Consider the following 21,351-nt stretch of genomic DNA (forward strand, 5'->3'; position numbering starts at 1 on the left):
CCACATTTATTATCCGATTTTGCTGAAATTCGAGACAGTAAGTTGTGTAAGGCCCTTCGACATCTTTCTTCCATTTGATAGAGATCGGTTCAAAATTGGATATAGCTGCCATATAGACCGACCCTCCGATTTAGGGTATTTGGCCTATAAAAGGTGCATTTGTTGTCCGATTTTGCTGGAATTTGGGACAGTGAGTTGTGTTAGGCCCTTCGATATCTTTCTTCGATTTGGCACAGATCCGTTCAGATTTGGATATAGCTGCCATATAGACCGATCTTTCGATTTAAGGTTTTTGGGCCCATAAAAAAAGTTAAGTTCCTTAATATACTTCTGCAATATGATACAGGTCAGTCCATTCGACATCTTCCTTCAATTTGACCCAAATCGGTCTTGATTTGAATATAGCTGCCATATAGACCGATATCTCGATTTAAGGTTTTGAGTCCATAAAAAGCGCATTTATTATCCGATTTCACTGAATTTTGACACAGTGACTTCTATTATGCTTTTCAGTATCCGTGTCGCATATGGTTCAGATCGGTTTATTATACCCTACACCACTGCTGTGGTACAGGGTATTATAAGTTAGTGAATTAGTTTGTAACACCCAAAAGGAAGAGAGATAGACCCATTGATAAGTATACCGATCGACTCAGAATCGCTTTCTGATGCGATTTAGCTATGTCTTGTCTGTCTGTGGGTCTGTCCATGTTAAATTGTGTACAAAGTACAAGTCGCATTTTTCAACCGATCGTCTTCAAATTTGGTAGAGACATGTTTTTTGGCCTAGAGACGAAGCTTGTTGAAATTTGAAAAAATCGGTTCAGATCTGGATATAGCTCCCATATATATATACATTCATCCGATTTTCAGTAATAATGCAAAAAAATTTGGCAGGAGTTATTGTTTTACGACTGTCGACATTACTTGTGAATTTCATGGAAATCGGTTCAGATTAAGATATAGCTCTCACATATATATATCGCCCGATTTTCACTCCTAGAGCCCCTGCAAGCACATTTATTGATCAATCTTGCCAAAATATTGCACAATGCTTTCCTCAATGACTACCACAATATATATAGAGTTTGATCAAATCGGTTCAGATATAGATATAGCTCCCATATATATGTTCGTCCGATTTGCAGTAATATTGCAATAAAATGGTCTTGTGTTTACCAATTCGGCAGGAGGGATTTTCTCTTGACTCTCAATATTACTGGTGAATTTCATGGAAATCGGTTCAGATTTAGATATAGCTCCCATATATATATATCGCCCGATTTTAACTTCTAAAATCACTGCAAGCGCATTTATTGATATATCTTTCTAAAATTTTACAAAAAGCTTTCCTCGACGACTTTCACAGTATCTGAGGAGTTTGCTCGAAATCGGTTCAGATTTAGATATAGCTCTCATATATATGTTCGGCCGATTTTGAGAAATATTGCAAAAAAGTGATCATTTGTTATCCAACTCTGTCGAAATTTTGCAGGAAGGATTTTCCTATGACTCTCAATGTTACTGGTGAATTTCATGGAAATCGCCCCAGATTTAGATATAGCTGTCATATATGTATATCGCCCGATTTTCACTTTAAGAGTCACTGCAACCGCATTTATTAACCAGTCTTGCCAAAATTTTGCACAACGCTTTCCTCGATGACTACCACATTATGAGAGAAGTTTGCTCGGAATCGGTTCATAATTAGTTATAGCTCCCATATATACGTTCGTCAGATTTTGGGTTTTTTGCCATAATATTGTCATTTGTCAAACGTAGTTTTTAAAGTTTAAACATATTGGCTCGCCGAGGTCCATCAAAAATGGTTCAGAATTGGATATAGGTCCCACATTGAACTTACAGGTTAGGTGTAGGGTATTATACAGTTGACACCGCCCGACTTTTGCCCTTCCTTACTGGTTTTTAGATATATTGGGTTGCCCAAAAAGTAATTGCGGATTTTTTAAATGAAAGTAAATGCATTTTTAGTGAAACTTAGAATGAACTTTAATCAAATATACTTTTTTACACTTTTTTTCTAAAGCAAGCTAAAAGTAACAGCTGATAACTGACAGAAGAAATAATGCAATTACAGAGTCACATGCTGTGAAAAAATTTGTCAACGCCGACTATATGAAAAATCCGCAATTACTTTTTGGGCAACCCAATAGCTACTAAATTTACTTTGATTGGCTCCATTAGCCGCATGTAGAATAGCGTTACAAGCGCCTCGATCTTCTGCGCTCATTCTAAAATCTATGATACCAAATTTCGAGGTGTCTCCCACCACTTGATTTTTCCATCGGGCTTTTACTCTTCCCAGTTTGCGTGTACCACCGAGTTTGCTTTCAAAAGACTTCTTTGCTGGAGCTTCTTCATCCACTCTGTCTGTCATGTGACCTAGCTAACGCAGCCGTTGTATTTTGATGCGTTTAACTATGCTATCGTCGTCATACAGCTCGTAATTCATACGTCGCCTATATTCTCCATTAACGCAAACTGGTCCATATAGTTTACGAAGAATCTTTCTCTCAAATACGCCAAGTACTGCCTCATCTGCTTTCACAAGTACCCATGCTTCAGAACCATATAACAGCACGGGTAGTATCAGTGTCTTGTAAAGTGTAATCTTCGTCTGTCGAGAGGTGGCCTTGTTTCTAAACTGCCTACTTGGTCCAAAGTAGCATCTGTTTCATGTGGTAACCCTCTTGGTGTTGCTACATCCAAGGATAATTTTAGTCTCGGCAATTTTGCCTGATGTTGCTGGGGTATTTTTTGCTTCAGCTGCTGTGACATCTGCAGCGCACTTGGGCCAATGTTTCGTTTAGTTTTTGCATTTCTGCCGTTTTTTTTTGTTCTGTTGTCTATGTGGAGTACACATGCTTGACCTGGTTTCTTGGTGGGATATTCATCATTAGATTCCATTCCTTGGCTATATAAGGTTGAATGAGTATGTACGTGTGTGTGTGTGTGTGTGGTGGATTGTTGTTTTAGCGAATGAGAAGATGCTTTTTGTGAATACTTAAATGTACATCAACTTACCGGAGTTGTAATTGCTGTTGTTAGTGTAGTACTTATCATCTGCATCATTGTTGTAGTTGTAGTTCTTCTTATCTTGAGTAATTTCAAAGTTTAACATTAAACAATGTCCACAAACTTGTGCGAAGCCAAGGAAATATTGCACAGAAGCTATGGAAATATCGCAGCAAGTTTTCGTAAGAGGTTTGGAAGTTGGATGCTGTGAGTCTTCTGACGATTTCAAACAACAGAGCACACAAAATCAGTGCGGTCATAAAGCTGTTTATGACGAGATTTTATTTGGGGGCTATACTAATCTAATCATTCCGTTTGTGACACCTCGAAATATTGATATAAGACCCCATAAAGTATATTCTTGATCGTCTCGAAATTCTGATTCAAACCAGCCATGTCCGTCCATCCGTCTGTCGAAATCACGATAGTGGTCGAAAGCATAGAGCTAGCCACTTGAAATTTTGCATAGATACTTAATATTGATGTAGATCGTTGGGGCTTGCAAATGGGCCATATCGGTTTAAATTTAGATATATCTGACTTCTTGAGCCCCTGGAAGCCTCAGTTTTCATCCGATTTGGCTGAAATTTTGCATATGGTGTTTGAATATTTTTCGCAAAGCCTCATTAAGAGGTTGGAATATTAGAAGGCGCATCGGTCTCATTTCTATTGACAGGCTTGGTGCGAAAGTTCTTCACTAATGGGGAGAGAGACTCCCTTTATTGGGCTCGGGGATACGATGCACACGATACCTCCTTGCGAAATTTCCTGGGTCTCCTCCAGTTTGTGAGATGCAGGCTGGTATCGGGGCTGATACAGACTAATTGCCTTCGGGGATCAAAGCTCAAATGAAATATATCGTTGTGCCTTAAAAAAGATTGGTGAGATCTGGCCAGGTGCACCACTACATTAAGTCAAAAAGGAAGATATTCCTTCTCGACCATCGGCGCATGCTTGGATACCAAGAATTTACTCAGATTCTGAATCGACACTTGGAAGACTAAGGGAATGTAATCCCAAACTTACAACCACCGACTGGAAGATTGGTAGATTGGACGAGGCTGATGGTGACCGGAGATATGCAGTATTCGAACTAAACTCCGGCTGTCTCGCAAAACCTCAGCAAGTCTGAAGGAAGGTCTATAGAAGCGATTGGGTTGGGGATTCAGGAGACAACTCAGCAGTTGTTTCTGAACACTTGTCTGAGGAACTATGGACCACATCGCCACTATGGACCAAAGTCTGGCGGATTGCAGGAGACTGAAAATCCCCCTGCCACAATCAAGACAGGTGGCGATGGCAGCGAAACGGGACCTCACAAGCCCTGTGTGGGTGGGTCATGCGGTTGGACTGGGCTCAAGATGTGCGCCAGCGGGGAAGGACGGAACTCAAATAGTACTCCGACAGCAGCAGCTAGTGAAACATCTAAGGATGAATCGTCTACGCCGCAAGTGTCCAGTGTTCTGAGGAAGAGTGGTTCCCCCGCTTTCTCACCTGCCCTGGATGCATACGGAAGCTCATCATAACATGATCTAACGAATCTTATGAGTATGAAATCCCGGCGAAATCAGAAGACGAGGCTAACACAACAGTGGTGGAAATTCTGAATCCTGACTCTGCTCCGGTTTCTGCAGATAAGTCTCCATCATTGAAAGGCCTCTTCGGCGACACTAAAGATCCTCCCGATGGCAGAGGGATTTGACGTGGTTCTTATCCAGAAACCATGGGTGTGTGGAGGAATGTTTTGTGGACTAAAAATTCCAGGACTTAAACTACTTAAGGGTAGGAGGAATGGGAGACACAGAACATGTATTCCTTCAAAGAATAGTCTATCACCCTGATCTACAGTGCATATGCTTTACATGGTCTTAGATTATTACATTATACATACTTTATTGCCAAGAAATTTTAAGGCGTTCTAGCTCTGTTCATCGTTCGCAAACTTTTGAACGAATTAGCCTGCAGTTCAATTGGATAGGTATTGCGCCCTCTAGTGGCTCTAGAAGGCAAAGGGCGTCAGTTACCATCACATCTTCTCGGCTTTTTGGGCATATGCCTTAATAGCGTGGGACCATCGGTTTCAAATATCACACCTAGCAATCCATCAACACCTGCTGCCTTGTGGTTTAGGTTAAAAGGGGAGCCCACCTTGAAAAATGAGTTCATACGGAGGCCAGTCTGGACCATTGTTATACCCAGTGATACCCTAGAAATAAAGGAAACATAAGAAGGGAGCAGGGGGCAATCTTATCACCCACGCACACACGACCATATAAAGTATATATATTCTTGATCAGCGTAAAAATCTAAGACGATCTAGCCATTCTTGCACAGATTCTTTTTTTTTTTGTCCATAAGCAGGTTAATTTCAAAGATGGGCTATATCGGACTATATCTTGTTATAGCCCCCATATAGACCTATCCGCCGATTTAGTGTCTTTGGCCCATAGAAGCCACATTTACTATTTTGCTGAAATTTGGGACAGTGAGTTGTGTTAGGCCCTTCAACATCCTTCGTCCATTTGACCCAGATCGGTCCAGATTTAGATATAGCTGTCATATCGACCGATCTGGCGATTTAGGGTCTTAGGCCCATAAAAGCCATAGTAATTATCCGATTTGCCAAAATTTGGGACAGTGTGTTGTGTTAGCCACTTCGACACCCTTCTTCAATTTGACCCATATCGGTTCAGATTTGGATATAGCTGCCATATCGACTGATTTGCCGACTTAGAGTCTTAGGCCCTTAAAAGCCATACTTAATATCTGAATTTACCGAAATTTGGGACAGTGAGTTGCGTTTTGGCTCAGATCTGTTCAGATTTGGATAATTGCCATATCGACCGATTCGCCGATTTAGGGTCTTTGGCCCATCGAAGCCACATTTATTAACCGATTTTGCTGAAATTTGGGACAGTGAGATATCTTAGGCCCTTCGACATCCTTCGTTCATTTGACGCAGATCGGTCCAGATTTGGCTATAGCTGCCATATCGACTGATCCGCCGATTTAGGGTCTTAGGCCCATAAAAGCCACATTCACTATCCAATCTCGCTGAAATGTGGGACAGTGAGTTGTCTTAGGCTCTTAGACACCCTTTGGCCCAGATCGGTCCAGATTTGGATATAGCTGACATATAGACCGATATCTCGATTTAAGGTTTTGGGCCCATAGAAGGCGCATTTATTCTCCGATGTCGCCGAAATTTGGGATAGTGAGTTGTACTAGGACCTTCGACATCATCCTTCAATTTAGCCCAGATATGTTCAGATTTGAATATAGCTGCCATATAGACCGATCTCTCGCTTTAAGTTTTGGGCCCATAAAAGGCACATTTATTATCCGATTTTGCTGAAATTCGGGACAGTGAGTTGTGTTAGGCCCTTCAACATCCTTCGTTCATTTGATCCAGATCGGTCCAGATTTGAATATAGCTGCCATATAGACCGATCTCTCGATCGTGATTGGTCCCATAAAAAGCGCATTTGGGACAGTGAGCTGTGTTGGGCGCTTCGACATTTTTCTATAACTTGGCCCAAATCGGTCCAGATTTGGATATAGCTGCCATATAGACCGATATCTCGATTTAAAGTCTTGGCCACATAAAAGGCGCATTTATAATCCGATTTCACGGAAATTTGACACAGTGACTTATGTTAGGTTTTCGACATCCGTGTCATATGTCAATTCCCGGCTTTTGGAAGAAAAAGGGCCCTCTGGTTGTGAGGACACTGTAGCGCAGAGATTACCATGTCCGCCTGTGACGTTGAATGTGTGAACTCGAGAACATCGAAACTTTTTATAACCAAGTCCGAACGACGTGCCACAGTGCGACATCTCTTTGGGGAGAAGTTTTTACATGGCAAAGTACCTCACACATGTCGCGAGCATTAGGAGGGGATAACCACCATTCGAGAACATCGAAAACAAATTTCATTGGTGGTTATCCTATCCTTATGCTTGCGACATGTGTGAGGTACTTTGCCATGTAAAAACTTATCCCAAAGAGATGTCGCACTGGGGCACGCCGTTCGGACTTGGCTATAAAAAGGAGGCCTCTTATCATTCAGTTTAAACTAGAATAGAATCGGACAACACTCGGTGATATGTAAGAAGTTTGCCCCTTTTCCTTAATGGAATTTTCATGGGGAAATTTTTATTTTTAGGAGCCTAAATCAAGCTTGAAACTGGTTTAGCTGAATGCCTGCAAGGGCACGGGCCCTAACATAACTCGAAGTGCTTCGCATATCAATTCTCCGCTGTTGTAAGAAAAAGGTCCCACTGGTTGGGATGGGACGTTGTGCCAGACATGAACCAATTTAAGGGAAAAGTGAAGAAAACGAAAACCAGAATGGAAGGGATTTGAAAGATATGTGAGGAGTACATATCTCCTAATGTAGGTCATTCGAGGTTTGTTTTAAAAATTTAAGAGCCCACAACAAGCCAATTACTGGCTTGGGTGTATGTCCGCAATAACAAGAGGCCAGTTGAATCCCACTCCATTGACTTCAGCCTAACCTTATATAACTCATTATTAGCCATGCTTGTTCCATGTCACCCTCAAAAGTCTAAAGCATAGAATTCCCCGCCCCGTAAGTGTTCTCCGCAGAGTTGGCTGCTTCTAAACAAAAACAGAAACATTTTCTTGGATTAGATAAAAGCTTTTGGCGAAAAAATAATTACTTCCACATAAAACACCCTGCCACATAAGAGCATCTTATGCAAAGTTAAATGTAAATCTCCAAGTTCGCTTAGTAATTCATATGCCTGTAGGTCTAAACGAGCTCATGTGTACTACAAACACGGGTCAGGGATTAGTGTGGCATAATTTGACCAGCCAGTTGACGCCAAAATGAAAGACAACGCGGCAAGTCAGCTACAATTTACGCTTACATGTCCTTATGCCACTATAGGATATGATTATAAATAGAGTGAGTACTGCCACTAGGACTTTGCCACTGTCAGCTAGCCCATAAGGCCCTCCAAGTACTTACACAAAGCACTCTCAAGTTGCTTAACACAACAGCAGTCATTTCAGTTCGTCAGTCAGCGAAAAGTTAAAAGAGGACAATGCTAAAAACGACAATGCCGGCGGAGCAAAAAGTTTTACAGTCATGAAGTCGTTTTGGTGGCTACCCGAGAATGTTGTTGGCTGACTCATTACAATTGAAATGCCGCCGCTGTTGCTTTTTTTTTTTTGTTCTTGTTTTTTTGTTTTGCCATTTTCGTTGGCAATGTGCTCATCTTGGCTCATCGTAACATTGGCAATGAGGCGTTCCAGTGGAATACGTGTATTTTTTGTATACTCATCTCCTGCAATGTGGTTGATGTTGTACTTGACGATGTAGTTGGCTACAGCAGCATCAGCAGCAGCAGCTTCTAGGCATCCACAAAAAACCATTTCTAACAACCGATAGCTACACCTATGAAATTCTAGAGGCCACTCAAAAGTATGTTCAACCGCAAACAGAATGAGGATCATGAATACATGGCAAACAGATACAAAAGGTATTTAAAACCCTTGGCATTTTTTTCAATTGTTTGCGGAATGCACAGTGGGGCACAGTGAACACTTTTTGTAGAGTTTTTGTTGTTAAGGCACACAAGTAGGAGGAGACAGACGGAAAGCTCTTAAATCCTTGGTAAAAGTATGTTCAGATTTAACTAAAGTAGGAGAGTTTCTTTAGTTAGAGATTTGTGGTAAAGCAAATAAACCGACCTTAACCACCATGAACCGAAAATTGGTACTGGATATTACCTTCGTATTGCATTGGATGTTGGAGACCATAGTAGTCATTGTGCAGAATTTGACAAAATCTTCTGGCGCCACGTTGTCCGTTGGAGAATTTGCCGGGAAATGTGTATCAACGAGTAATTCTAGTGTTTCCTCACTAAACATTGTCCATACATTCTCTGACTTCTGAAAATACCCCACAGTAATAGGTCTCGATGACAGAATCTTCCTTAGCCTAGAGGCCTCTGATGTATCGTCCTTGGAACTGCAGAATTCTAGCCAGGATTTGTTCTGAGCCTTTCTCAGCTCGCCCTTGTATGTTCTTAGCTCAGCCTTATAGTTGTCCCACGATTATGACATTTGCACCTTCATGGAGGATTCATGTGAGGCCTATAGGCTAAAGAAGATTCTATCCTCGAGGCCTATTACGGTGGGGTATATACGGTGGCTTTCGCTCTGTTGAAGAGTTTTCTGCAGTCCTTCCTTAGACCAAGCAGCTCTTCACCATGGAGGTCGCTGTTTGTCCCTTGGCTTGGCACTAGGACATCTTGACACAAGCGACTCACTCAGGACCTTCGTGATCCGTTTGACCATTATGTCTATATCCTCCGTAGTTTCCACGTGCTTTTCTGGTCTAGAAAGGATAGACATGCAGAATTTGTGCCGAAATTTATCTCAATCCGCCTTTCTTCTGTTTAGCCAAGAGACCACTTTTGCAGTATTTTCTCCAATGCTGACACTAATATAACGATGATCAAAGAAGCTGTGGTCACCCAAACTTCCCAGTCGCATATTCTTCCACTTACATCTTCCGATACAAAGGTAATATCTAGGACTCGTACCTCCTGCATGTTCCTTGTAATAGAGGTCTTCAGTGCTTAACGACGTAAATAGAAAAACATTTTGACCACCCTATGCAAGAATACAAGCTCTGTGCCTCCCCTTTCCCATACCCTTGAGTAGTTTAAATCCCAAAAATTCTTAGTCCACGCACCATTCATCCACACACCCATGGTTCCTGGATAAGAACCACGTCAAAACCCCCTGCCATCAGGAGGTCCTTTAGTGCCGCCGAAGAGGCCTTACAATGGTGGAGATTTATCTGTAGAAACCAGACCATAGTCAGGATTGAGAACTTCCACCTCTGCTGTATTAGCCTTGTCTTCTGATTCCACCAGGAATCCTCACAAGATTCGTTTGCTCTTGTCATCCAGGGGCAGGAGAGAAAGCAGTAGAATCACTCTTCCTTAGGACACTGGACACTTGCGGCTTGAACTATTCCTCTATAAATGGAATAGTCCTTATTTCCCCGCTGGAGCACACCTTGAGCCCAGTCCAACCGGATGACCCACCCACACAGGGCTTGTCGGGTCCCGTTTCGATGCCTACGCATCCAGGGGCAGGTGAGAAAGCAGTAGAATCACTCTTCCTCAGGACACTGGACACTTGCGGTGTGGACTATTCCTCTTTAAATGCTTCACTAACTGCTGCTGTCGAAGTACTTTTTGAGTTCCTTACTTCCCCGCTGGAGCACACCTTGAGCCCAGTCTAACTGGATGACCCACCCACACAGGGCTTGTCGGGTCCCGTTTCGATGCCTTCCCTCCTGTCTCGATTGTGGCAGGGGGATTTTCAGTCTCCTGCAATCCGCCTGAGATTGGCGATGTGGTCGATAGTTCCTCAAGCAAGTGTTCAGCAACAACTTCTATAGACCGTCAGTTTCAACTTGTTGAATCCGTAGAATACGACTCCTTCAGACTTGTTGAGGTCTGCGAGACTGCCAGAGTTTAGTACGAATACTGTATGTCTCTGGTCATCATCAGCCTCATCCACGACTCCTTCAGACTTGTTGAGGTCTGCGAGACTGCCAGAGTTTAGTACGAATACTGCATGTCTCTGGTCATCATCAGCCTCATCCAATCTACCAATCTTATTCTTCCAAGCATGGATTCAGGGTCTGAGGGATCCCTTGGTATCCAAGCATGCGCCATTGGTCGATCTTCCTTCTTCGTAACGATCTTTTTAGCGCACAACGATACATTTCAATTAAGCACTGATCCCCGAGGACAATTTGTCTGTATCGGTCCTGATAGCAGCATGCATCGTCACAAACTGGAGGAGGCCCAGCAAATTCCGCAAGGATATCAGAGTATACTGATGACAGTCCATTGATTATTCTATTCCAGGTATTCCTAGGTACGCAGCCTTGTTCTTCTCCCTTGTCGACAACTGCCATCACCAAACTGTCCCTAGCGATATTAGCAAAGGTTCTTGGACCCATTGGCGAACAATAGTAAGGTTCGCCCTAGGCATGGGATGCCCTCCAGATGACCCCAGTTTCCGAATCTAAACGTGTAGTCTTTAGGGTAGCCTGTGCAGCAAATCCCAGTGCCCAATTGAGGGAATCTCTCTCCCTATTAGTGAGAGTCTTAGGATCATTTGCCACAAGCCTCTCAATAAACCTGAGAGCGATGCGTCTTCTATTGTTCCAACCTCTTAAAGAGCGTATTGGTATGCAGGGGAAGGCCGATGGCCTAGGCAAATTAAAGGCACGCGAAGATAGAATAGGTTCGGCCTTGTCCTTAAGACTCGAACCAAATGTCTTCCTCAAAAGCCCCTGCTGACCAGTCGTCTGTCGGATAGTAAAGCCTGAGACGGCCGCTCCACCAGTCAAGGTTTCAGTAGCAGATACCACCGCCGGGTCTTTGGGTCTTTGGAGTCCATTCTAAGCTTACTCCGGGGCTCTAGATCTACCGCTCCACTGAAAACAGACGCAGATCATCAACCGCCTAATGGATACCTCTATCGCAGCTATCCTTGAGTGACTTACATTTTTATTCCAAAAATAATGACCTATTACGAGTTACATAAAAAATTCTTGCGGAGTGAAATAACAAAACGTCCGTTCCACTCAACGGTTCAAACAAGAATTCAACTAAGGTGGGGTGTGTCATGAGGTATCTGGGTCTGAGGCGCTGGCTAATGTCGTGTGGTCCCAGTTAAAAATCGGGACCCACATCCTGCACCTTGGCATCATTACTTGCTCTATTGCAATTGAAGCAGCTGCATCTGCCGGATCGTAATTGAGCCAGAACTACTCTAGTTTTCCGGGGAGGCCATGTTCTTCATGTGCAATGGGTAGCGGTCGTTCTCCAACGAAAAGATTCACTCGGCAGCTATTCACCGCATCTGCTACAGGGTCTGCATAAATGTTGTCCAGACTCGCTTGATCTAGAGGTTCTCTCTTGTAGCGCTGAAGCTTTCACTATACATCATGAAGATCCACCTTGAGGCTTCTGGGCGGTGGATAACTGTGGCTGGAGATTTGATGGCAGATATCTTCAAACCCCTGCAGCGAAATAAACGGCAAATTCGTTGAGGTGGAAGTTTAACATTTCGCGATGATCCAGATTCTTCCGCATCAGTGTACAGATTCCATTGGGGTGCAACTCTTTGAATGTCTGGACGCCACTTATGGCATTCGTAACTTAGTCCATGGTAAATTGTAATGACTATCCATCGGCTCGGCGATCACGGATACGAAAATGGCCTACTTCTAGCCTTGTCCGACTCGGGATGCTGTATAATTTGACGATAGAAAAATCTAGCGCAACTTTTCGGGCCAGTCACAGTTAAGTAACTGAGGTCCTGTCATCCCTTCTACCAGAGTTGGAGAGTGACTTAACACTAGACCACAGCTTGCCTACATCGGTACCTACAACAAGCCGCATAGGTATATGTCCAATGGACATTGTCCATAATAGCATGGTGCGGAATAATATCAGCACCCTCTTTTCAAACTAACCTATATTGCTTCAAGTATTACAGCCACAAATTCTACTTACGTTCCTTGACTACGCTGTTTCAGCTAGCTGCTCCTGTGGCTAGTGGGGTCCCTGCAATGAATTCCATCACGCTCGTGTGAGAGTACCACTGATTGGACCGGGTAATTGGGCCGCATTAATGGTGTTCGACCGGCTGGTACAAAGTGAGCGGCTGCTGATGTCTCGGAATTTCCTCTCGGCAACTATCACATCTAAGAGGGGTGTCAGCTCACTGAAGCGGCTATTGTGTACTCTTTGAAGTAGAACCTAACGGCCTTTTTATACCCTCCACCATAAGATGGGGGGTATACTAATTTCATAATTCTGATTGTAACTACTCGAAATATTCGTCTGAGACCCCATAAAGTATATATATTCTTGATCGTCGTGACATTTTATGTCGATCTAGCCATGTCCGTCCGTCTGTCCGTCCGTCCGTCCGTCCGCCCGTCCGTCCGTCCGTCCATCTGTCTGTCGAAAGCCCGCTAACTTCCGAAGGAGTAAAGCTAGCCATTTGAAATTTTGCACAAATACTTCTTATTAGTGTAGGTCGGTTGGTATTGTAAATGGGCCATATCGGTCCATGTTTTGATATAGCTGCCATATAAACCGATCTTGGGTCTTGACTTCTTGAGCCTCTAGAGTGCGCAATTCTTATCCGATTTGAATGAAAGTTTGCACGACGTGTTTTGTTATTATATCCAACAACTGTGCCAAGTATGGTTCAAATCGGTCCATAACCTGATATAGCTGTCATATACACCGATCTTGGGTCTTGACTTCTTGAGCCTCTAGAGTGCGCAATTCTTATCCGATTGGGATGAAATTTTGCACGACGTGTTTTTTTATGACATCCAACAACTGTGCTAAGTATGGTTCAAATCGGTCCATAACCTGATATAGCTGCCATATAAACCGATCTTGGGTCTTGACTTCTTGAGCCTCTAGAGTGCGCAATTCTTATCCGATTTGAATGAAATTTTGCACGACGTGTTTTGTTATGATATCCAACAACTGTGCCAAGTATGGTTGAAATCGGTCCATAACCTTATATAGCTGTCATATAAACCGATCTTGGGTCTTGACTTCTTGAGCCTCTAGAGGGCGCAATTCTTATCCAATTTGAATGAATTTTGGCACGTAGTATTTTGTTATGATATCCAACAACTGTGCCAAATATGGTTCAAATCGGTTCATAACCTGATATAGCTGCCATATAAACCGATCTGGGATCTTGACTTCTTGAGCCTCTAGAGGTCGCAATTATTATCCGATTTGCCTGAAATTTTGTACGACGGATTCTCTCATGACCATTAACATACGTGTTTATTATGGTCTGAATCGGTTTATAGCCTGATATAGCTCCCTTATAAATCGATCTCTCTATTTTACTTCTTGAGCCCACAAAGGGAGCAATTCTTATTCGAATTGGCTGACATTTTACACAGGTCTCCAACATATAATTTAATTGTGGTCCAAACCGGACCATATCTTAATATCGCTCTAATAGCAGAGCAAATCTTTTCTTATATCCTTTTTTTGCCTAAGAAGAGATGCCGGGAAAAGAACTCGACATATGCGATCCATGGTGGAGGGTATATAAGATTCGGCCCGGCCGAACTTAGCACGCTTTTACTTGTTCATTATTTTTTGTTTGCCTAAAAAGAGATACCGCGCAAAGAACTCGACAAATGCGATCAATGGTGGAGGGTATAAAGATTCGGCCCGGCCGAACTTTGCACGCTCGTACTTTTTTCCTTTTTTCCCATAAATTTGGAGTTGCTTGGCTGATATAATTCCTTCAGCATGATATTGGTGTATATCAGATAAAGCCATACCGAGTTCACACACGTACATCTTGTGTTTCATAATTTTGCTTTATAAACTAAAAGTCCAACCAATAAATCGCACTCTTCTCACATCGTCTATACATATTCGAAAAATTTCCCTTACACATAAAAGAACATCTTAATATGCCCAAAACTATAAGGAATCAACAACAAAAATAAGCAAAAGAAAGCCATGCTAGAAAAACAATTTATGAAACTAGTTATGCATCGTGTTATATCGTTTGTTCTGCATACATGTTCTTTAATAGTTTTCATGCTTTGCGGTTGGCATTTGTTTAGCCATGCTGTCATCATTTAGCCACGTTAACACAGACCAAGCAACAAAACTTACTCATACAAATGCAAAGAAGCTATCGTTGCGAGAAGGAATGTTGCGAGGAAGTCGTGTACACAGACCACAACGAAAAAAATGCAACTACAGCAAACAAGCCAGCAGTCAACAAACAACCATCACATAGACAGACAGACAGACACAACATCCATAAATATCAATTCCTTTTCGTGTTATTCTCCACCACAACATACTCACACATACGAAGGAGGCAATATCGTAAATTTCGTGTCACATGACAGTTTGTTGTTGCTTTACCAAAAAAAAAAAAAAACAAAAGTTTGTTTATTATCTTCGAAAAATGTTAAGACATGGCTGGCAACGAGAAGAAGATTGCAGATGACTCCTGCTATCCATAACCGTTTTAATGGCAGATATGTGAGGTTATTCTCAAGAGTTCATAAAACAACCTCTGACATAGCCTCGTTATTAATTCCAATTAAATGCTGAAATAATAAATTCATTAAAAACCCACATTTCATCATTTCATGTGAATGAGGAGCTACTCATGCAGTAATCGAATGACTGCTGTCACTCTCTACATAAACTGAGCACGTGTGTCATGATGAAGATGGGGTGGGAAGATGCTCTAAAGTTCAAGGTTTTCAACGAATTTTCAATTCATGAAAACTGCGTTTTTTCTTCTTCTTCGAATGGCTGGTGAGGATTACCAGCAATTTATTCTTTTGATAGAAAATTCCTTTATCTCAAATGAAAAGCTTTTTGGCTAAAACGAGGTCAGAGCGTAAAACCACATGCACCACAGTAATGCTCGCACGATGAAAGGATGATGGTGCTGAATTAAATAAGAAAGTAAATGGCAAAGATTATGTGCCCCCCCCCCAAACTAACAAAGTGGGTGTTTAAGTCTTTCGTTTTATATATGGCGACTTGACCAATTCAACAATGAATGGATGTTGTGGTTAAAGAATACGAAAATATTTGCCAAGACAATAGAAAAATTGAAATTGGATGGCATTAATCAAAGTAAAATGTTAAAATATGGTATTTTAAGTAATTCAGGCTCACACAAAGCAAGTTTATTGCCATGCGATAATTCAATCCCTGATTTCATTAATGAAATGAGGGCGATTTACAATTTAATTCTGAAAACTGGAATAGCTTTGGTAAGATTACTGGGCAGTCTGCAGTCAGATTCACTGATGCTATACATTATGATACACTATCAATCAAAGAAGGCAAATAGATATTTAGTTAAAGTTCGATACATTTTGGGAATGATGTTTTACCTCCAGTAGATCTAGCGAAATCAATAAATCCATACAGATATTGTGGTGCCTGCGTGTAGATCAGTTTATACAGGAAAGTAAGCGATCTCAGATACAACAAGTGCCGTAAGAGGACGCCATACAGGGATAAAGAGTATTCAGAGATGGAATCGCGCCGTCTCAAGCCAAATACATAACGAGTAACGCTATTAAAAAAGGTGTTTAACTTACCTTTACTTACCGAGTCGCAATTAGCAAACAACTCACAGCCGTAGAGAATGCCAGGAACAAGATAAGTCTTTGCCAAGAGAGACCTAACCCGCAGCAGAGTAACCGACTGAGTGGCCCAGAGAGCATGCAATTTTGAATATCCCTGACCAACAACAGAGTCGATATGATTACTCCAAGTCAGAGTGCTGTTAATAACCACGCCCAAGTTCTTTGCATGAGGAACGATTTCCAATCTAGAGTCATTAATGAATATACCGACATCACATGAAAAACGAGACAGTCTGTTTCTGATAACCACGCACACTTGGACTTTACAGGGTTGAGACACAGGCCATTGGCTTTGGCCCACCTGCTGACTCTTGACAGATCATGATTAAGCAGACATATGTTTTTAGCAAACTCATCCCTCGGACTGCCGATGTATATTTGTACATCGTCAGCGTACATATGTACCTCACAATAAGACAATTGACTCGCCAAGTCGTTACTGTACAATGAAAAGAGAAGAGGACCCAGAATTGATGCCTGAGGAACACCTTTTAAAACATGCACAGGTGCCGATACAGAAGACTTATAACTGACGGACTGAGTGAGGTGTGACAGATACGACAAAATAAGACGAACGGTCGTAGGAGAAAAATTGTAAAGATGTCTCATCTTATCACATAACAAGGAATGATCCACAGTGTCAAATGCGCTTTCTGTAAATAGAACATTCTCTCCTCCCAAGGAGCCAGGTGCCACTGTAGGTAACTTGCATCTCCTGCTGAAAAATACTACTTCTGTCTTGCACGGATTTACGCCTAGACCACTTTCGGTAGCCCACTTCGCTATTGCACATAAAGCTTCCTGAAGTATATCTCTTAAAGTGCTGGGAAGCTTTTCCCTAACCCCAATCATCAGCTTACGCAACCAGTTGTACACCTTTTTCTTCAAGAGACAATAATGTATTGTTAATGGCTATATTCCAAAGTAGAGGAGACAGTACACCTCCTAGAGGGATTCCTTTGCTGACCCATCTTTTTTGATCCACAGATCCTTTTTTGATCCACAGAGTAAGTTATTTATAAACATTCTTGCGGTAGAGTTGATGCCCAGAAACTCCACTTCCTTCATGATTGGCACCTGTTTTACATTATTGAAAATGAAAATCCTGACTTCAGGAGGATATTTAGTGCCGCCGAAGCGGCCTTACAATGCTGGAGATTTATATGTAGAACCCGGACCATTGTCAGGACTCAGAACTTCCACCACCGTTGTGTAAGCCTAGTCTTCTGATTTCGCCAGGAGTTTATCCCGTCCGTTAGTCGAAAGCGCGCTAACTTTCGAAGGAGCAAAGCTAGCCACTTAAAATGTTGAACAAATACTTCTAATTAGTGTAGGTCGGTTGGGATTGTAAATGGACCAATTTGATCCATATAAACCGATCTTGGGTCTTGACTTCTTGAGCTTCTAGAGGGCGCAATTCTTAACTGATTAAGCTGAATTTTTGCACGTGGTGTTTTAGTATCACTTCCAACAACTGTGTCAAGTATGGTCTAAATCAGTCCATATCCAGATATAGCCGCCATATAAACTGATCTCCCGATTACACTTCATGGGCCTCTAGAGGACCCAATTCATATCCAGTATGGTTGAAATTTGGCATTTGTCCTTTTGGTATGACTTCCAACAACTGTTTCAAGTATGGCTCAAGTCGGTATATAACCTGATATCGCTGTCATATAAACCAATCTCACAGTTTGACTTTTCGAGCCTCTGGAGGGCGCCATTATTACTCCATTTGCCTGAAATTTTGGTGGTGGTGTTTTTCTATTTGAAAATGTCATTCAAAGAACTTGACATATGCGTTCCATGGCGGAGGATATATAAGACTCGGCCCATCGTAGCGCAGAGGTTAGCATGTCCGCCTATGACGCTGAACGCCTGGGTTCGAATCCTGGCGGGACCATCAGAAAAAACTTTCAGCGGTGGATTTCCCCCCATAATGCTGGCATCATTTGTGAGGTACTATGCCATGTAAAACTTCTCTCCAAAGAGGTGTCGCACTGCGGCACGCCGTTCGAACTCGGCTATAAAAAGGTGGCCCCTTATCAATGAGCTTCAATCGGACTGCACTCATTGATATGTGAGAATTTTGTCCCTGTTCCTTAGTGGAATTTTCATGGGCAAAATTTGTTCTTTTGTTTTGTTATAAGACTCGGCCCGGCCGAACTTATCACGCTTTCACTTGTTATACCCACCACCGAAGTATGGGGGTATATTCTTTTTGTCTTTCCGTTTTCAACACATCGAAATATTCATTTCCGACCCTATAAAGTATATATATTCTTGATCAGCGTAAAAATCTAAGACGATCTAGCCATGTCAGTCCGTCTGTCTGTTGAAATCACGCTACAGTCTTTAAAAATGGAGATATTGATCTGAAACTTTGCACAGATTCTTTTTTAGTCCGTAAGCAGGTTAAGTTGGAAAATGGGCTATATCGAACTATATCTTGATATAGCCCCCATATAGACCGATCCGCCGATTTAGTGTCTTAGGCCCATAAAAGCCACATTTATTATCCGATTTTGTTGAAATTTCGAACAGTGAGTTGTGTTAGGCCCTTCGACATCTTTCTTCAAATTGGACCAGATCGGTTCAGATTTGGATATAGCTACCATATAGACAGATCTCTGGATTTAAGGTTTAGGGCCTTAAAAGGCGCATTTATTATCCGATGTCGCCGAATTTCGAGACCGTGAGTTGTGTTAGGCCCTTTGACATTTGTCTTCAATTTAGCCCAGATCAGTTCAGATTTAGATATAGCTGCCATATAGACCGATCTTCCGATTTAGGGTCTTAGGCCCATGAAATCCACATTTATTATCCGATTTTGTTGAAATTTCGAACAGGGAGTTGTGTTACGCCCTTCGACATCTTTCTTCTAATTGGACCAGATCGGTACAGATTTGGATATAGCTGCCATAAACACCGATCTCTCGATTTAAGGTTTTGGGCCCATAAAAGGCGCATTTATTGTTCGATTTTGCTCAAATTTAAGACAGATAGTTGTGCAAAGCCCTTCGACATTCCTCATAAATTTGGCCCAGATCGGTCCAGACTTGGATATAGCTGCCATATAGACCGATCCGCCGATTTAGGGTCTTAGACCCATAAAAACCACATTTATTATCCGATTTTGCTGAAATTTGGTACAGTGAGTTGTGTTAGGCCCTTCGACAGCCTTCTTCAATTTCGCCCAGATCGGTTCAGATTTGAATATAGCTGTCATATAGACGGATCTCTCGATTTAATGTTTTGGGCCCATAAAAGTCGCATTTATTGTCATATCTCGCCGAAATTTGGGATAGTGAGTTCTGCTGGGCTCTTCGACATTCCTTTTCAATTTGGCCCAGATCGGTGTCCGATATTGCCGAAATTTGGGACAGTGAGTTGTGTTTGGCGCTTTGATATTTCTCTTTAATTTGGCCCAGATCGGTCAAGATTTGGATTTAGCTGCCATATAGACCGATCTCTCGATTTAAAGTTTTGGGCCCATACAAGGCGCATCTATTGTCCGATGTCGCCGAAATTCTGGACAGTGAGTTGTGTTAGGCCCTTCTACAGCCTTCTTCAATTTGGCTCAGATTTGGATATAGCTGCCATATAGACCGATTTGTCGTTTTAAGGTTTTGAGGTCATAAATGGCGCATTTATTGTCCGATATTGCCGAAATTTGGGACAGTGAGTTGTGTTAGGCACTTCGGCATTCCTCTTCAATTTGGCCCAGATCGGTTCAGATTTGGATATAGCTGCCACATTGACCGATCTCTCAATTTAAGGTTTAGGAACCATAAAAATCGTATTTATTGTCCGTTTTTACCAAAATTTGAGGCAATGGGTTGTGCTAGACTCTTCAACATCTTTCATCAATTTGGCCCAGATCGGTTCAGATTTGGATATAGATGCCATATAGACCGATTTGTTGTTTTAAGGTTTTGAGATCATAAAATGCGCATTTATTGTGCGACGTCGCCAAAGTTCATTACAGTGAGTTGTGTTAAGACCTTCGATATTACCCATTAATTTGGCTCAGATCGGTCCAGATTTGGATATAGCTGCCATATAGACCGATCCGCCGATTTAGGGTCTTAGACCCATAAAAACCACATTTATTATCCGATTTTGCTGAAATTTGGGACAGTGAGTTGTGTTAGGCCCATCGATAGCCTTCTTTAATTTGGCCCAGATCGGTTCAGATTTGGATATAGCTGCTCTATATACCGATCTCTCGATTTAAGGTTTTGGGACGATAAAAAGCGCATTTATTGACCAATGTCGCCGAAATTTGGGACAGTGAGTTGTGCTAGACTCTTCAACATCCTTCATCAATTTGGCCCAGATCGGTCCAGATTTGGATATAGCTGCCATTTAAACCGATCTCTCGATTTAAGGTTTTAGGCCCATAAAAAGCGCATTAATTGTCCGATGTCGCCGAAATTCGAAAGAGTGAGTTAAGTTTGGCCCAGATCGATCAAGATTCTCGTATAGCTGCCATATAGACCGATCTCCCGATTTAAGGTTTTGGGTCCATAAAATTCGTATTTATTGTCCGTTTTTACCAACATTTGAGGCAATGGGTTGTGCTAGACTCTTCAACATCTTTCATCAATTTGGCCCAGATCGGTCCAGATTTGGATATAGCTGCCATATAGACCGATTTGTCGATTTAAGGTTTTTTGCCCATAAAAGGCACATTTATTGTCCGATTTCGCCTTTTTAACTGGTTTTCCTTCTTATTTTAGAATGAAATTGAATTTTTCTCTACTGGGTAACACAAGTTCATTGGGCTTTGTACCCTAATTTCAATCATCTCAATTGTCTTGTAATTTGTGTGTTTCCAGTTACTAAATCTTTGGCTGCCAATCACACTTACTCTCTTTTTGGGGAAGAAAGTTAAAACAATTGCCAGACTTCATGAATTCGCAAAACTTTGCGAAAAAAAAAAACTGTCTCAAAATGCTGAGGAAATTTAGTTTATTGCAATACCCATTTCCAACAGAATCTGGATGGAGAATTGCGTTGAAAATATCTTGTTTATCTTAGTTGGATAAAGCTTGGCAAAAAAAAA

Source organism: Stomoxys calcitrans, chromosome 4 (assembly GCF_963082655.1).
Source record: "Stomoxys calcitrans chromosome 4, idStoCalc2.1, whole genome shotgun sequence".
In the NCBI taxonomy this organism is placed as follows: Eukaryota; Metazoa; Arthropoda; class Insecta; order Diptera; family Muscidae; genus Stomoxys; species Stomoxys calcitrans.